This window comes from Eschrichtius robustus, chromosome 12, assembly GCF_028021215.1.
Source record: "Eschrichtius robustus isolate mEscRob2 chromosome 12, mEscRob2.pri, whole genome shotgun sequence".
In the NCBI taxonomy this organism is placed as follows: domain Eukaryota; kingdom Metazoa; phylum Chordata; class Mammalia; order Artiodactyla; family Eschrichtiidae; genus Eschrichtius; species Eschrichtius robustus.
Window position 1 is genome coordinate 75,494,967 of NC_090835.1, and position 12,320 is coordinate 75,507,286.

Sequence of the window (12,320 nt, forward strand, 5' to 3'; positions counted from 1 at the left end):
TTCAACAAATTTACCATTTTTAGGGTTAAATTGTGGAAAAAGAAAAAACTATTGACATGCCTTTTCATTTGAACTATTAAGTTACTGCAAAATTTTCTTCCTACCAGTGGAAAATTAAACTAACAATTCTAAGTTAATGACTTGAGGGTAAACAGTTCCTTCTTTTATAGAATGAATTGGGTTTACGAAGACTTGCGTTTAAGTGAATTTCTCCTGTCCCTTTAAATCAAGAAAAGGCATGACTTCAGCGAATTCCTAGGCTTCATGAGACGCTTCAAAAGAAATACGATTTTTCCCCCTACAGTTGCACATTAACTCCACATCTCCCCAACACCTGTTATGCATAGATGCAGGGAAGCCTCCACCCTTAATGTTGTTTTCACAGGTGATGTCAGAAAAATAAGAAGAGTGCAGTAAATTATTCCTAAAGCTGAACGTTTTCAATGTAAAGATTTTATTCCTTAGACTGTCTCCTTCCTACTATTTTAGGATCAAGATGGTCCTTTCTTTTATAAGAACTGTAGTGATAGATGTTAGGTTTTTAAAAACATCCTTCCTTGGCAAAATAAAAACTTGGTAGCCCTAAGCCAATCCCCCCAATTCTTTTTTTGGTAGTTTCTTGGTCCAGACAAACTACATTTGAGAACCACTTGTCTACAGCACCCTCTGAACCAAGAATTCAGGGTCAGTTGTCCAGTTATCACTAGTTCTCATCTACTTATCACAGTTGTGACCAGACAGCCTTGGGGGCAACAAACAACCTACAGAAAATTTAAGTCTAATTTTAGTCAATATTCAGGGGAGAGGGGATGAAAAATTTTATGGTTTATAAATTTGTGGTCTGTAAGTTCCTGGTCACTCTGGAACTTTATCCTCCGTCCACAGGCCCCTCGCTGCACCCTATCCACCCCTTATCCTCAAAGTTATCGCCTCCCAGTTTTGAAATCAGCTTCAGGGTGCTGCGCCCACCTCTGCTCTTCCCACCACTAATCTGGGAACCCCAAATCAAGACACTTCACCCTCCTGGGATTTTGAGAAGTCAGCCTTATGGCACCCAAGGCTTTTGAGAACGATTCACACAGCGTTTTGTCAGCTAAAATCCCACTGAAATAAATGCCCAAGGCTAGCTTCTCACTACTGCAGCATCTCACCCAATCCAGGTGATTCTAAAATCCATCCACCCAGAAAAGCCCCACTAAGTGGCTGGCTTGGGAAACCAAAGCTAAGGAGGGTCACTTGCCCCTCCAGAGCCTCCAAACGGAGAACAATGGCAAGAAAATCAGCTAGGATAAGTCATGACAGGCTTTCAACTATTTACAAGACTTTTTCAACCAAGAATACATTAATATGTTACCGTAAGGTTAAAATTCCCTATTTTCCAGGGATTATAACTACTTTTAATTTAAAACTGTGTGCTACTTAAATTTTTCTTTATTTAGGTTTTCCCCAAAATGAATTTTTTTAAAAAAAACCATTCCAGTAAAAAAAAAAATCCATAAACACTAAATATTTTAATATCTTTATTTACCTTGTCTCTAGCTGAGCTAACCAGTGACATATATTTGTTGTGAAGAGTTAATTTCCTAGAATAAACATGCACATAAACATACAAATGTGATAATATTTAGAGTTATATGAAGCTAATAAAGGTAAACATTTATTGGGCCAGCCACTGGGCCACTGGGCACTTTACTTGGATTACCCCAGTTAGTCCTTACAACAGACCTATAAAGTAGGTATTATTCTTATTCCCATTTTATAGATGAGGTTATAAATGAGGAACTTCATTACTGTAATTTAATCTTCAATAACCCAGAATTTGAGTTCAGTGTTTACTCTGGCTATAGAAAGGTTGAATAAGCATATTAGAAATAAAACAGCATTGTAGAAGGCATAGTTAACCTCCTAGAAGGTCCTACATCTTAAGACATACTGAAAAGCAGATGCTAATTGCAAGCCTTCCAACAGGAACTGTTTGGGAAGGTTCTGTCTGAAACTATGCTATGTTAAAGCACTTTAAAATTCAGACTTTCACTAGTTAAGAGTGAGTTTTCTCTCACTGTTACCCCAACAATTAGTCCAAATTCGTAAGGTCTCTATAGATGATACAGTACAGTGGATGTCCACTGTCACTCTCCCCATGTCCATTTCCCTCCTCCCTCAACAGTACCCAGAGCTCTGCTTCCCCCACCCTGGTGCTTTGAGGAAAGCTACACTCCCCAGTGTAGGGATAGGCCAATCAGGAAAATCTCCCATCCCTGCCAATCAACAGAAGGTGTTCACCTGGCCAATGTGATGGGCTAAGGAATGAGCACATGACTCAGTTCAAGCCAATGAAATGCAGGGTTGGTTTGCTGGGGAGGGGCTTCTGGGAAAGACACTTTCTCAGTCTTTTGAAGAGTTACGGCAAGGGATGCTTCTTTCTTTCTGGCCAGAGGGATGTGCAACAATAAGCCCAGGAACTTCTGTGGCCATTCTGCCTCCAGGAGAGAGGCCAGCCTGAGGATGGACTGATACCATGGAAGAGCGGCACAGAGATGGGAAGAAACTGGACTCCTGATGACAAGCTGAGCTGTTATCTCACATGCACCCTGTAGTCTGTCCCATCCCTGCTTTTTGCTAGTACAAGCCACTTAATTAATTCCCTGTGCTGTGGGAGCCCCTTTGAGTTCAGTTTTATGATATTCACAACCCCCAAGTAATCCAAACTGATAAATTGGAAATAAGCACTCATCCAGAGCTTTTTCCTAGCACTTGCTCAGATTTTGCTTGGTCCTGTTTCAAGTGGTTTTGTGTTGTTTTTCTTGAGGAAATATAATGGGCTTTCAAGAAACACTTTCATGAATTAATGAGTGGCCTTGGGCAAGTCACTTGATCTCCTTGGGTCTTTTCAACTATAAGAAGGATGAAGTTTGATTAGAGGGTTTCTGGTGCTCCTTCCAGCCCTCACAGCCAATGGTTCTATGTAGCTGACCCAATACTGCAAAGTTTCACACTCAAACAAACGAAAAACCCTCTTTTGGTCCTAAAGTAGAAACATCCCTTTTAATATATTCCAAGCGAGCTGCATCTCTTGGTCGGTCAGATATTTTCCATTTGTGCCCTGATACCCATCCCCGATCTGTCTCCACTCAGCTTGCACCCCTAGAGGTTCTGATCTCTGCACAGCTTCAATATGCTCCCTGCCTCCTGGCTTCTGGCTGAGTATGCCTAATGGGAGGCACCATCAGGAGACGGGAGAACTGACAGGGAATTCAATGAGGATATCCATTTTCTTGGCTCTTTCCCGGCCATGTTGCTGTAGGTTGACTGCCTCCTACCAGAGATAGCCTTTCTGTACAGCTTCCCTTTCCAGTTCTGATAACCAATCTCTCCCTCTTCTTTTCAGGCCCAGGTATGGAACAGCTCCCTGACATTGCTAACCCTGGGATGCTTCAACATCCCATGCTGGTTTCTCTTAACCCTGCTGATGCCACTATAAGCAGTTCCTTCAGTAGAGACTCTTGGACTACTCCATTTGAGTGAACCATCTGTTTCCTACTGGAACCCCAAGACACAGTGGCTTAAAAATTAAATCAAAATCAGGCACAATAAAAAAGAAACAGAAGCAATCAACTATGAGTCTCACAGAAGAAACAGGAAAAGTGTGGAACTTGCCAAGAAAAAAAACCTGTGCGCACCGAAAGAATCAAATTAGACACCACCACCCTGCTTCCCCACCATCACTAAGAATTTGTGGGAAATAGTCATCTCTTGCTAGACCAGGGTTTAAAACTGAAGAAAAAAAAAAAATTCTGTTTATACACAAACCTATTGACCATCCAGACAGCTTCTGTGTGAGATCCGGCAGAGGAATCATAGCTATGTGCCCATTTTCTAGAGGGACAAACTGAGCCTGGAAAGAGAACACAGGGCTAGAGCTGACAAAAACACTAGAAATGCCCCAGGGCCAGTTCAAAGGCTCCTTGGTCCAGGAATCTGCCTCTGACAGGCTCTGTGGAGTTTCTCAGAGTGGCCTTCTGTACCAATTCTCCAGAGATGTTTAATTCCCACTTCTAGAAGCTACCATCCATGAACATCTTTTGGATCCTTCACTATCTGCAACAACTCTGCAAAGTCAAGAGACAGGATGCCCTCAGCCCCATGCCAAGTGATGGTGAATTCCAATACGTGAAACCACAAGCGCTGACCGTTTCCCGGACACCTATGGGTGTCCAGGCCCAGAGCAGCCGACCTCCCCTCTGTGGGGCATTTTCCACACCATATGGATCAAAGAAACGATTTTATGACCCCTTCATCATAAAGCATTCAAACACCCAGAATGTCAGAGAAGCTACCTGTTTCACGATTAAGAGGCTTAATCTCTCAGGGTCGTCCTGCTTCCGTGTCTTCCTCTTTCAGCATCCTCCAGAGCCGGGGCCTGTAGGGGTGACCCAGAAAGCACATTCAGGATATCTGGCTTCAACATGGGGACAGATCATATCATATCAGGGAGGGACTAGAGAGGCAGCCAAGGATGGAGCCCTGAAGAACCCAGCAGTGGATGGACCTGCCCGGGAGGAGGGCCCTGAAAGGTCCCTGAGGGTGGAGAGGACTTAGGAGAGAAAGACACTCAATTCCAGTCTTCTAGTCACTCAGGCCCCAAACCAGGCGTCATTGTGACTCCCCTGTTTCCTTCACACCCCACGTCCAATCCATCAGCAAATGATGCCAGCTTTATCTGCAAAATGTATCCACCTCCACTGCTACCACTTTGGTCCAAGCAGCTTCTCTCATTAGAATACTGCAATAACCTCCTAGCTGGTCCCCCTACTTCCATCCTTGCCTGTCTATAATCCACGTATCATGCAGGTTGAACTGTGTTATGGGTCAAATTGTGTCTCCCCGCAATTCCTATGTTGAAGTCCTAACCCCAGGACCTCAGAATATGACCTTATTTGGAAATAGGGTTGAAGCTGATGTAATGAACTGTTAAGATGAGCTCACACATCATACACTGAGTAGGGTGGGTCCCTAATCCAATATGACTGGTGTCCTTATAAAAAGGGGAAATTTGGACACAGACACCTACACAGGGAGAGCACCATGTGAAGACTGGACTCATGCTGCCCCAAGCCAAGAAACTACTAGAAGTTAAGAGAGAGCTCTGGAACAGATCCTTCCCTAGCGCCTTCAGAGGGAGCATGGCCCTGCAGACACCTTGGTCTTGGACTTCTGGCCTCCAGAACTGTGAGATGGTAAATTTTTATTGTCTAAGCCACCCAGTCTGTGGTACTTTTTTATGGCAGCCCTAGAAGACCAAAACACCATGCTCCCCACACCAGCCTAAAAATCACTCTTCTGCTCAAAACATTCCTATAGCATCTTACATCTCTCAGAGTAAAAGACAAAGTCCTTGAAATGTCCTACATGGCTCCATGACCTGCCCCAGCCTCTTCTCTGACCTCTTCTCCTACTCTGCCCTTCTTCAATTTCCTCCAGCCACAATGGCTTCCTCAAGCATCCCAAGCAGGCTCCTGCCTCAGGGCCTTTGCACATGCTCTTCCCTCTGCCTGGAACACTGTTCCACTAGGCTTCCTTCACTTCCTTCAGGTTTCTGTGATAATGTCACCTTCTCAGTGAGACCCTCCTGACAACCCCAGCACCCTTTCCATCCTCCTTCCCTGTTGTATTTTTCTTTGTAGTGCTCATCACCACCTGACATTTGTTTATATTTTTATCCCTCTTTCCTCACACTAGACTAGAAACTCCCTGAAAGCAGGGACATGGAATTATGGTATGCCCCAGAGCAGAGCACATAGTAGGTGCTTAAGTAATAGTGGCTGAGAGATTTATTTGCGGACTGAAAGAAGCCAAGAGAAAAGAGAGTTGCAAGAAGGAGGAAGTTGTCCACGGTGTCAAAAGTAGCAAAGGGTCCAGAAAGATAAGGACCGAAGTGTCCGTTGGGTGTGGTAATATGGAGGCCACAGGTGACCTGAGAGGGGACAGCTCGTGTGGAAGCAGGAGCCCCTCACAGCAAACCCACCAGGTCCCTCCCCTGCGCCAGTCACACCTCCCACGGGCAGAAGCCAACCTGAGCGGGCTGCCTCAGCGAAGGAGCAAAAAACCCGAGGGCAGATTCTTTCCAGGCATCTTGTGAGGGAAGGAGAAAAGGGAATGAGAAAAAGAGGGGGCGAAGGTTTGAGGAAAGACTACAGCAGAATGACTGGAGCGCGTGAGGTCCCAGGAGCTGCACGGGCACCCGGGTGCAGGAGGAAGGTTCCCTCTGGCCAGGAAGAGGAGGAGGGGTGTGCCCTCCTCTGAGGGGAAGGAAACCAAGCTGGGATGAGCCCAGATGGGGATAACTGCATGAGGCGGGGAGGCAAGAACCTGAGTGAGCTCCCTGCTGAGCGAGGGGACCTTGTCAGTAATCAGTGAAGGCAGGAGGTCTCCTGAGTGACGAAGGGAAGACAGGGAGGGGGGCTGGATGGAGTGGGGACCATGGGGAACATCCTGCAGGGTCAGCCCTGAAACCGAGTACCTCCTCAAATTCTGTGCCCCACGTACCTCCCTCGCCTTGTGAAGTGCCAACCCTGACGGGAGAGAGAGCCAGCCGCCGGCCAGCATCACTGAGGGCCCAGCTGAAACGAGAGGCCGTGGGCTCAGACACACACAATCCACGTGGCTATGGGTTTCTGGGACAGGCCCTTGGCAGCACGGATTTAGGAGAAGGGTCTTCCTCCCACTGAAGAATTCCGCGACCCCAAACAGCTCCATCCCTTTTTTGTCAGGGCTGCATCACTCACCCAGGCCCCCAGATTCAGCCCTTTGAGCCCCTCTGAGTCCTCGCTCTCCACTCCCCTAATTCCTCCCAGTCAGTCACAAATCCTGCCTATTACACTTGTGTGCTGGGTGCGACCCAAGTTAAAACCCTCACACACCAGTCCTGTGAGGTGTTCTGAGTGTCTATTTACAGTTGATGAAACTGAGGTTTGATGAAGTCACCTGCTCAAAGTCACACAGGTAGCAAGTGGCAGAGCTGGGGTTTGAAATGTTCCATCTCTCTTTCCTCTTGTCCATATTCATGCCACCACCCTGGTCCAAGGCCTCAACGTCTCATTCCTAAAATTCAACGCGATAAATGTCTTCTAACTCACCTCCCAGCATTCCCCTGTTACAGGGCACACATCCGAATGAAGCTTCTTACAACACTGTTTTGTTTTCCTGTTCCAATAAAACTTTATTTACAAAAATAGGCACCAGGCCATAGTTGACCTGTAAGTCACAGTTTTCCAACCACTGATTTATAGTCTTCATGGAATCACGAAAAATTTTGTCCATTATTTGTTCAAATGTTTTTCCCTCTCCCCTTCCCCTCCCACTGGGACTTCAATCACACATACGTTAGACCACTTAATATTGTCCCACAAGTTGTCAATGCTATGTTTTTGTTTTAAATATCTCTGTGCTTCTTTTTGGATAGTTTCTGTTGCTATGTCTTCAAGTTGGCGTCTAATCTGCTTTAATCTCATGCAGTGTGTTTTTTATTTCGAATGTTATATCTTTCAGCTCTAAACGTTCCATTGGAATCTTCTACTTCTCTCCTCTTTTACTATCTCCTCTCCTTGTTGAACATGTGGAGTGTATTTATAATAGTTCACAGCACTGTTTTTACCTATCCCCGTCCCATGCAATTGGAAGGGCTCCTTCTTCAATCTTGCTTCCCACACGCACACTCCACTGCACCCCATCCAGGATGCTCCTCCCCTTTCCATGCACCCCTCAAGGCCCCAATGCCAGGACATTCCTCCCCCCCCCATCCCCATAGCTCCACCCCTCTGAGCGCCCTGCTCATGCCCCAGCTTGCTGAGCAATCCCTGCTCTTCTGAGTTCACTGCACTTAGCTTCTCTTGGCAACTGTTCCATTTGCTAAGTTTCCGTGTAGATGGCACACCCCTTGAAGGTAATTAATATATGCGTTGAATGCTTGGAATTGCCCACTGCTCAACACAGAGTCTACAATGGTAAATGTTACTTGATCTACAAAACAATTCTGATGAAACACAGATGATATACTTCTAGAAGTTTTTCAGAAAATACAAAAGAACTGGGATGGTAACTGGAAGGGACACAGGGCCTTCTTGAAGTTTTGGAAGTGTAACTATTCTTCCTTTGCAGGAGCACCCAGAGTCTGACACCCTATAACAGTCACCCTAATAAGAGGGAGGGTGGCTGGATGTAGCTCTCCCCTCCTTCCTGCTCCTACATACTCAAGGTCTTGGGAACCCTCCTTAGGTACATGCTTTCACACACAGAGATATCCTATCTTCCTCCCTCTTCAAGGGAAGAGCTTAAAATGTGAGCAGTCCAAATCTGGCTGAGTGGAGTTCATGGTGACTAGCAGAATGGCAGAAGGAAGAGAAAGGATACTCCATTTCTGGGAACCTGGGAGTTGGCTCTAACCTACTTTGACTGTCAGCCAGGGACCATACAATTCTGGGATTCTTGGGGTCACAGAAGGAGGATGGTTGAGAATGGTGAAAGTCAACAAGGCACTCAAGGGTCATCAAATCACACCCCATGCAGATAGAATGGGCAGCACCTGAATAACAAGGGTCTGGGAGGAATCTATGGAGGGGAAGGTGACGCTGCCCACCAGATGCCCAATAAGAAATCAAGATGCCCCCAAACCAGTGGAACCAAAGGCACAGTGTGGGCCTCGTGACACAGTGGAAATACCAAGAGCTCTGGAGTCAAGCCTGGGATCACATCCTGACCTCATCACCCAGTGGCTGTCCAAACTTAGGCTGGTCACTTCCCCTCTCTGAGCCTGGCTCTGCGTGAGCTAATGCGAGGCCTAAATAAAACAAGAAATGTAGGAAAACATCCAGCGCAGTGCCTGGCATTATATAAGGGGCCCAGTAAGCGTGGCTCCCCTCCCTCCTTCAGATCTCACGACTCTCAACCCTCCCTAAGGGGAACAAGTGCAGAAGCTACAGAGCATTTCCCAGGGGGAAGGTCTGCAAAGAAGGATGGTCAAAGTCAGCTAAAGGGAGGAGGACAAAAGGGCCACCCCATGGCCACGAAGAGAGAAGCACTGGACCTCTGTAAATGCCAGGGTTTCAAAACACACAAAGCTTCGAGCCTCAGACCAGACCCAAACAGGAAGTTTGTGACAAACTTAGAAAACATGCAGGCACAACTGCAGGAGGTTGACACCACTCAGAAAAGATGAAAATGAGCACTCCTGGGGGCGGAAGGCAGCGTGGAATAAAGGGAGTGTGCTTGGCCGACATTCCAAACACATACAACTGCTCCCGGTGTCGGGAGCACCTGCCCTGTGCTCCTCTCCTCACCCCAAGCACGTGGGCCGATCCCATGTGGCTGCCCTGGTTTTCTGGTTTCCACATGGAGCCTGTCAGCACCTCCCCACTCTCTGTCCCTCCCCTCCCTCCCCAGGCATCAAGGGCAGCGGACATTTTGAACAGCTCTCAGGGGCCTGGGGGACTCAGGTGTGTGAGATCATTTTTCAGCTGGCAGCACTTAGCACAGAAAGAGGCAGTGATGTGCGGAGATCCCACAGGGCTCTCGACCAATGTCTTGTTGAACCCAGTGTATGTTTCACGAGGCCCCCTGGCGCTCCACAATGGGGTCTCCAGGCTGCCATGTTTTCTCCTCTGAAATCCTGCCTAGGACTAACATTTTCGTTTGTACTGTTCACACTGGTATGGGGCACCATAACCTCAGTTCACTTACTTGTAATGGCAGGGAAATACAGACATGCCTGACCTCCATGATTTGTGTCCCCAACTGGAGTGAAAACTAGAAGGTTCCTTTCCCTTTGTTCTTAATCTCCTAGCACGTGTGGACTGAGCCTTGATACCAGGCTGTATGTTTGGTGGGTGTGCTCCAGAAAATACTTGGTAAATTAATAAACAATATCAATGCCATTTCTACTACCCCACCCCCCACCAGACTGTGTCCCACTGGTCCTGATCCACCCTCCGCAGGCGGGTCCCTGGTTCCACCCCTCCCAGGTGAACCGCCCAACTGTAAACTCAGTCCCCTGATTATCAGCCTCAGTGCCCGCCCCTCCTCGGCACCTCCGGCAGTGGTTTCCCCACCTCCCCAAGTTAGGTTCCTTTTTAAAAAAATGACTCATTTAGGAAGAGACAAAACCCAAAACTTCAATAGTGAAGATAAAACAGCACTGAGTCTCTTTAAACACCTCCTACTCCATGTAGAATTTAGATCCGATAAAGACTCCCTAAACTGGACCGCCTAATTTGGAACTTTACAGTATAACCAATTCTTCTAGCAAAAAACATTTCCAGTAACGTCTTCTCTCTGAACTTTTCAGGGTCTTCCTTAAGAATGCAGGTGGCTTCAGGCCTGCAGTCACTACCTTTTTTAAAATGTGGGAATGAGAAATTAGAGTCCACACTTGCAAGTCCTGGGTCAAAAATTAATTATTTCATGTTTTACTACATTTATGATTCTGACTTACTGGACGAAGGACATTGACATTATACCATTGGCCTAATGAGAATTATGGGGAGTTTTTTTTTTTTTTTTTTTTTTGTAAAAAGTAAAATTGCTTCATATGTAAGAAGTTTACAACATTTTGTGCACGGTATTTGAAAGGAACAAAACTGTATGATATAATACATAGAATCATAACATTTTAGGGCTCAAATGTGCAAATAGGATGATCCTAATCCAGGGGTTCTCAACATTGGCTGCATTAAAAAATTCCCAGGCTCCACCCCCAGAGATTTGGATACATTTGGACTGTAGTGGGGTTCTGACGTTGGTTTCTTTCTTTCCCTTTTTTTTTTTGTAAGTTTCCTGGTGATTTTAATGTGCATCCAGGGTTGAGGACCACTGATCTACTGCAGATAAGAAAACGGGAAGGTCTAAAGAAATTAAGGTGCAGCCCAAGACCACACAGCCAGACACAAAACCAGAACCAAATGTGACATTTACAACTCCCCGTCCAGATCAGCAGTCTCGTTCAGATTTTCAATATTCACTGAATTGTTAAAACCTTTTTTTTTTTAACTTGGAGGACCAACACAGAGTTGCCGACTTTTTGTTGTGTCAAGCAAGGGTATTTTTATAAATATCTATCAATTACTGTCACTGCTTCCTGTCAAGTCTCATGTTCATGTGCACACCTGCCACCCTCTCCATCCCAACCCCGCCTAGGAGGTAAGATTGGACCGTATCTGGCCCCTGCCCACAGTCTCACTCACCTCTACTCACCCTGCCCCTCACCAACATCCACAGGACAAATCCAAACAAAACCCAGGCGTCCAAAATTCTCCATCTCCCCCTTTCCTGAACCTCTACAATACCGATTTCTGAAAGTCCCTTCCCTGACCACAAACTACTTCCTAGTCCCTCCAAACCCACCCTTGGCCTTTCTGCTGACCAACACATGACACCTAATATTTGTACAAGTCACAGCATCCAATATTTACAATTTGTTCTTCCACACACATGATCCCTTCCAAATTTCTCCCTAATCAAGGATGTACAGGAAACTTTTTTTAAATTGGAGTATAGTTGCTGTACAATATTATATAAGTTACAGGTGTGCAATATAGTGATTCACAATTTTTAAAGGTTATACTCCATTTACAGTTATTATAAAATATTGGCTATAACCCGTGTTGTACAATATATCCTTGCAGCTTATTTTATACCTAGTAGTTTGTACCTCTTACTCCCCTAACCCTATCTTGCCCATCCCACCTTCCTTCTCCTCACTGGTAACCACTAGTTTGTTATCTGTACATCTGCTTCCTTTTTGTTATGTTCACTAGCTTGTTATATTTTTTTAGATTCCACATATAAGTGATATCATACAGTATTTGTCTTTGTCTGACTTACTTCACTGAGCATAATGCCTTCCAAGATTTACTGGAAACTTTTAAAGAGGGCTACCTCTGAGGAGTAGAATTAGGGGATGGGGTGGGGAGGTGAGAAGGAGGGGTTCTCTTTATACCCTTCAGTTTGAGTTTTGGGCAAGCATATATTTTTCAAATGGAACAAAAATCACACATACAGGGACGTCCCTGGTGGCACAGTGGTTAAGAATCCGCCTGCCAATGCAGGGGACACGGGTTTGATCCCTGGTCCGGGAAGATGCCACACGCCACAGAGCAACTAAGCCCGTGCGCCACAACTACTGAGCCCACATGCCGCAACTACTGAAGCCCGTGTGCCTAGAGCCCGTGCTCCACAACAAGAGAAGCCACCGCAATGAGAAGCCCGCGCACCGCAACGAAGAGCAGCCCCCGCTCGTCACAACTAGACAGAAAGCCTGCGCACAGCAA

At 46.0% G+C, this 12,320-nt stretch overlaps 1 protein-coding gene across 11 annotated transcripts in view; it reads right to left on the reverse strand.

The window, feature by feature from the left end:
• TRERF1 (transcriptional regulating factor 1) overlaps window positions 1–12,320 on the reverse strand; it is a 199,987-nt gene that overhangs the window by 114,294 nt on the left and 73,373 nt on the right. For all 11 annotated transcript variants that reach the window (XM_068558691.1, XM_068558689.1, XM_068558688.1 and 8 more), the window contains one exon: window positions 4,338–4,420. The gene's annotated coding sequence lies outside the window, so the exon portion shown is untranslated. The remainder of the gene's footprint in view (window positions 1–4,337; window positions 4,421–12,320) is intronic.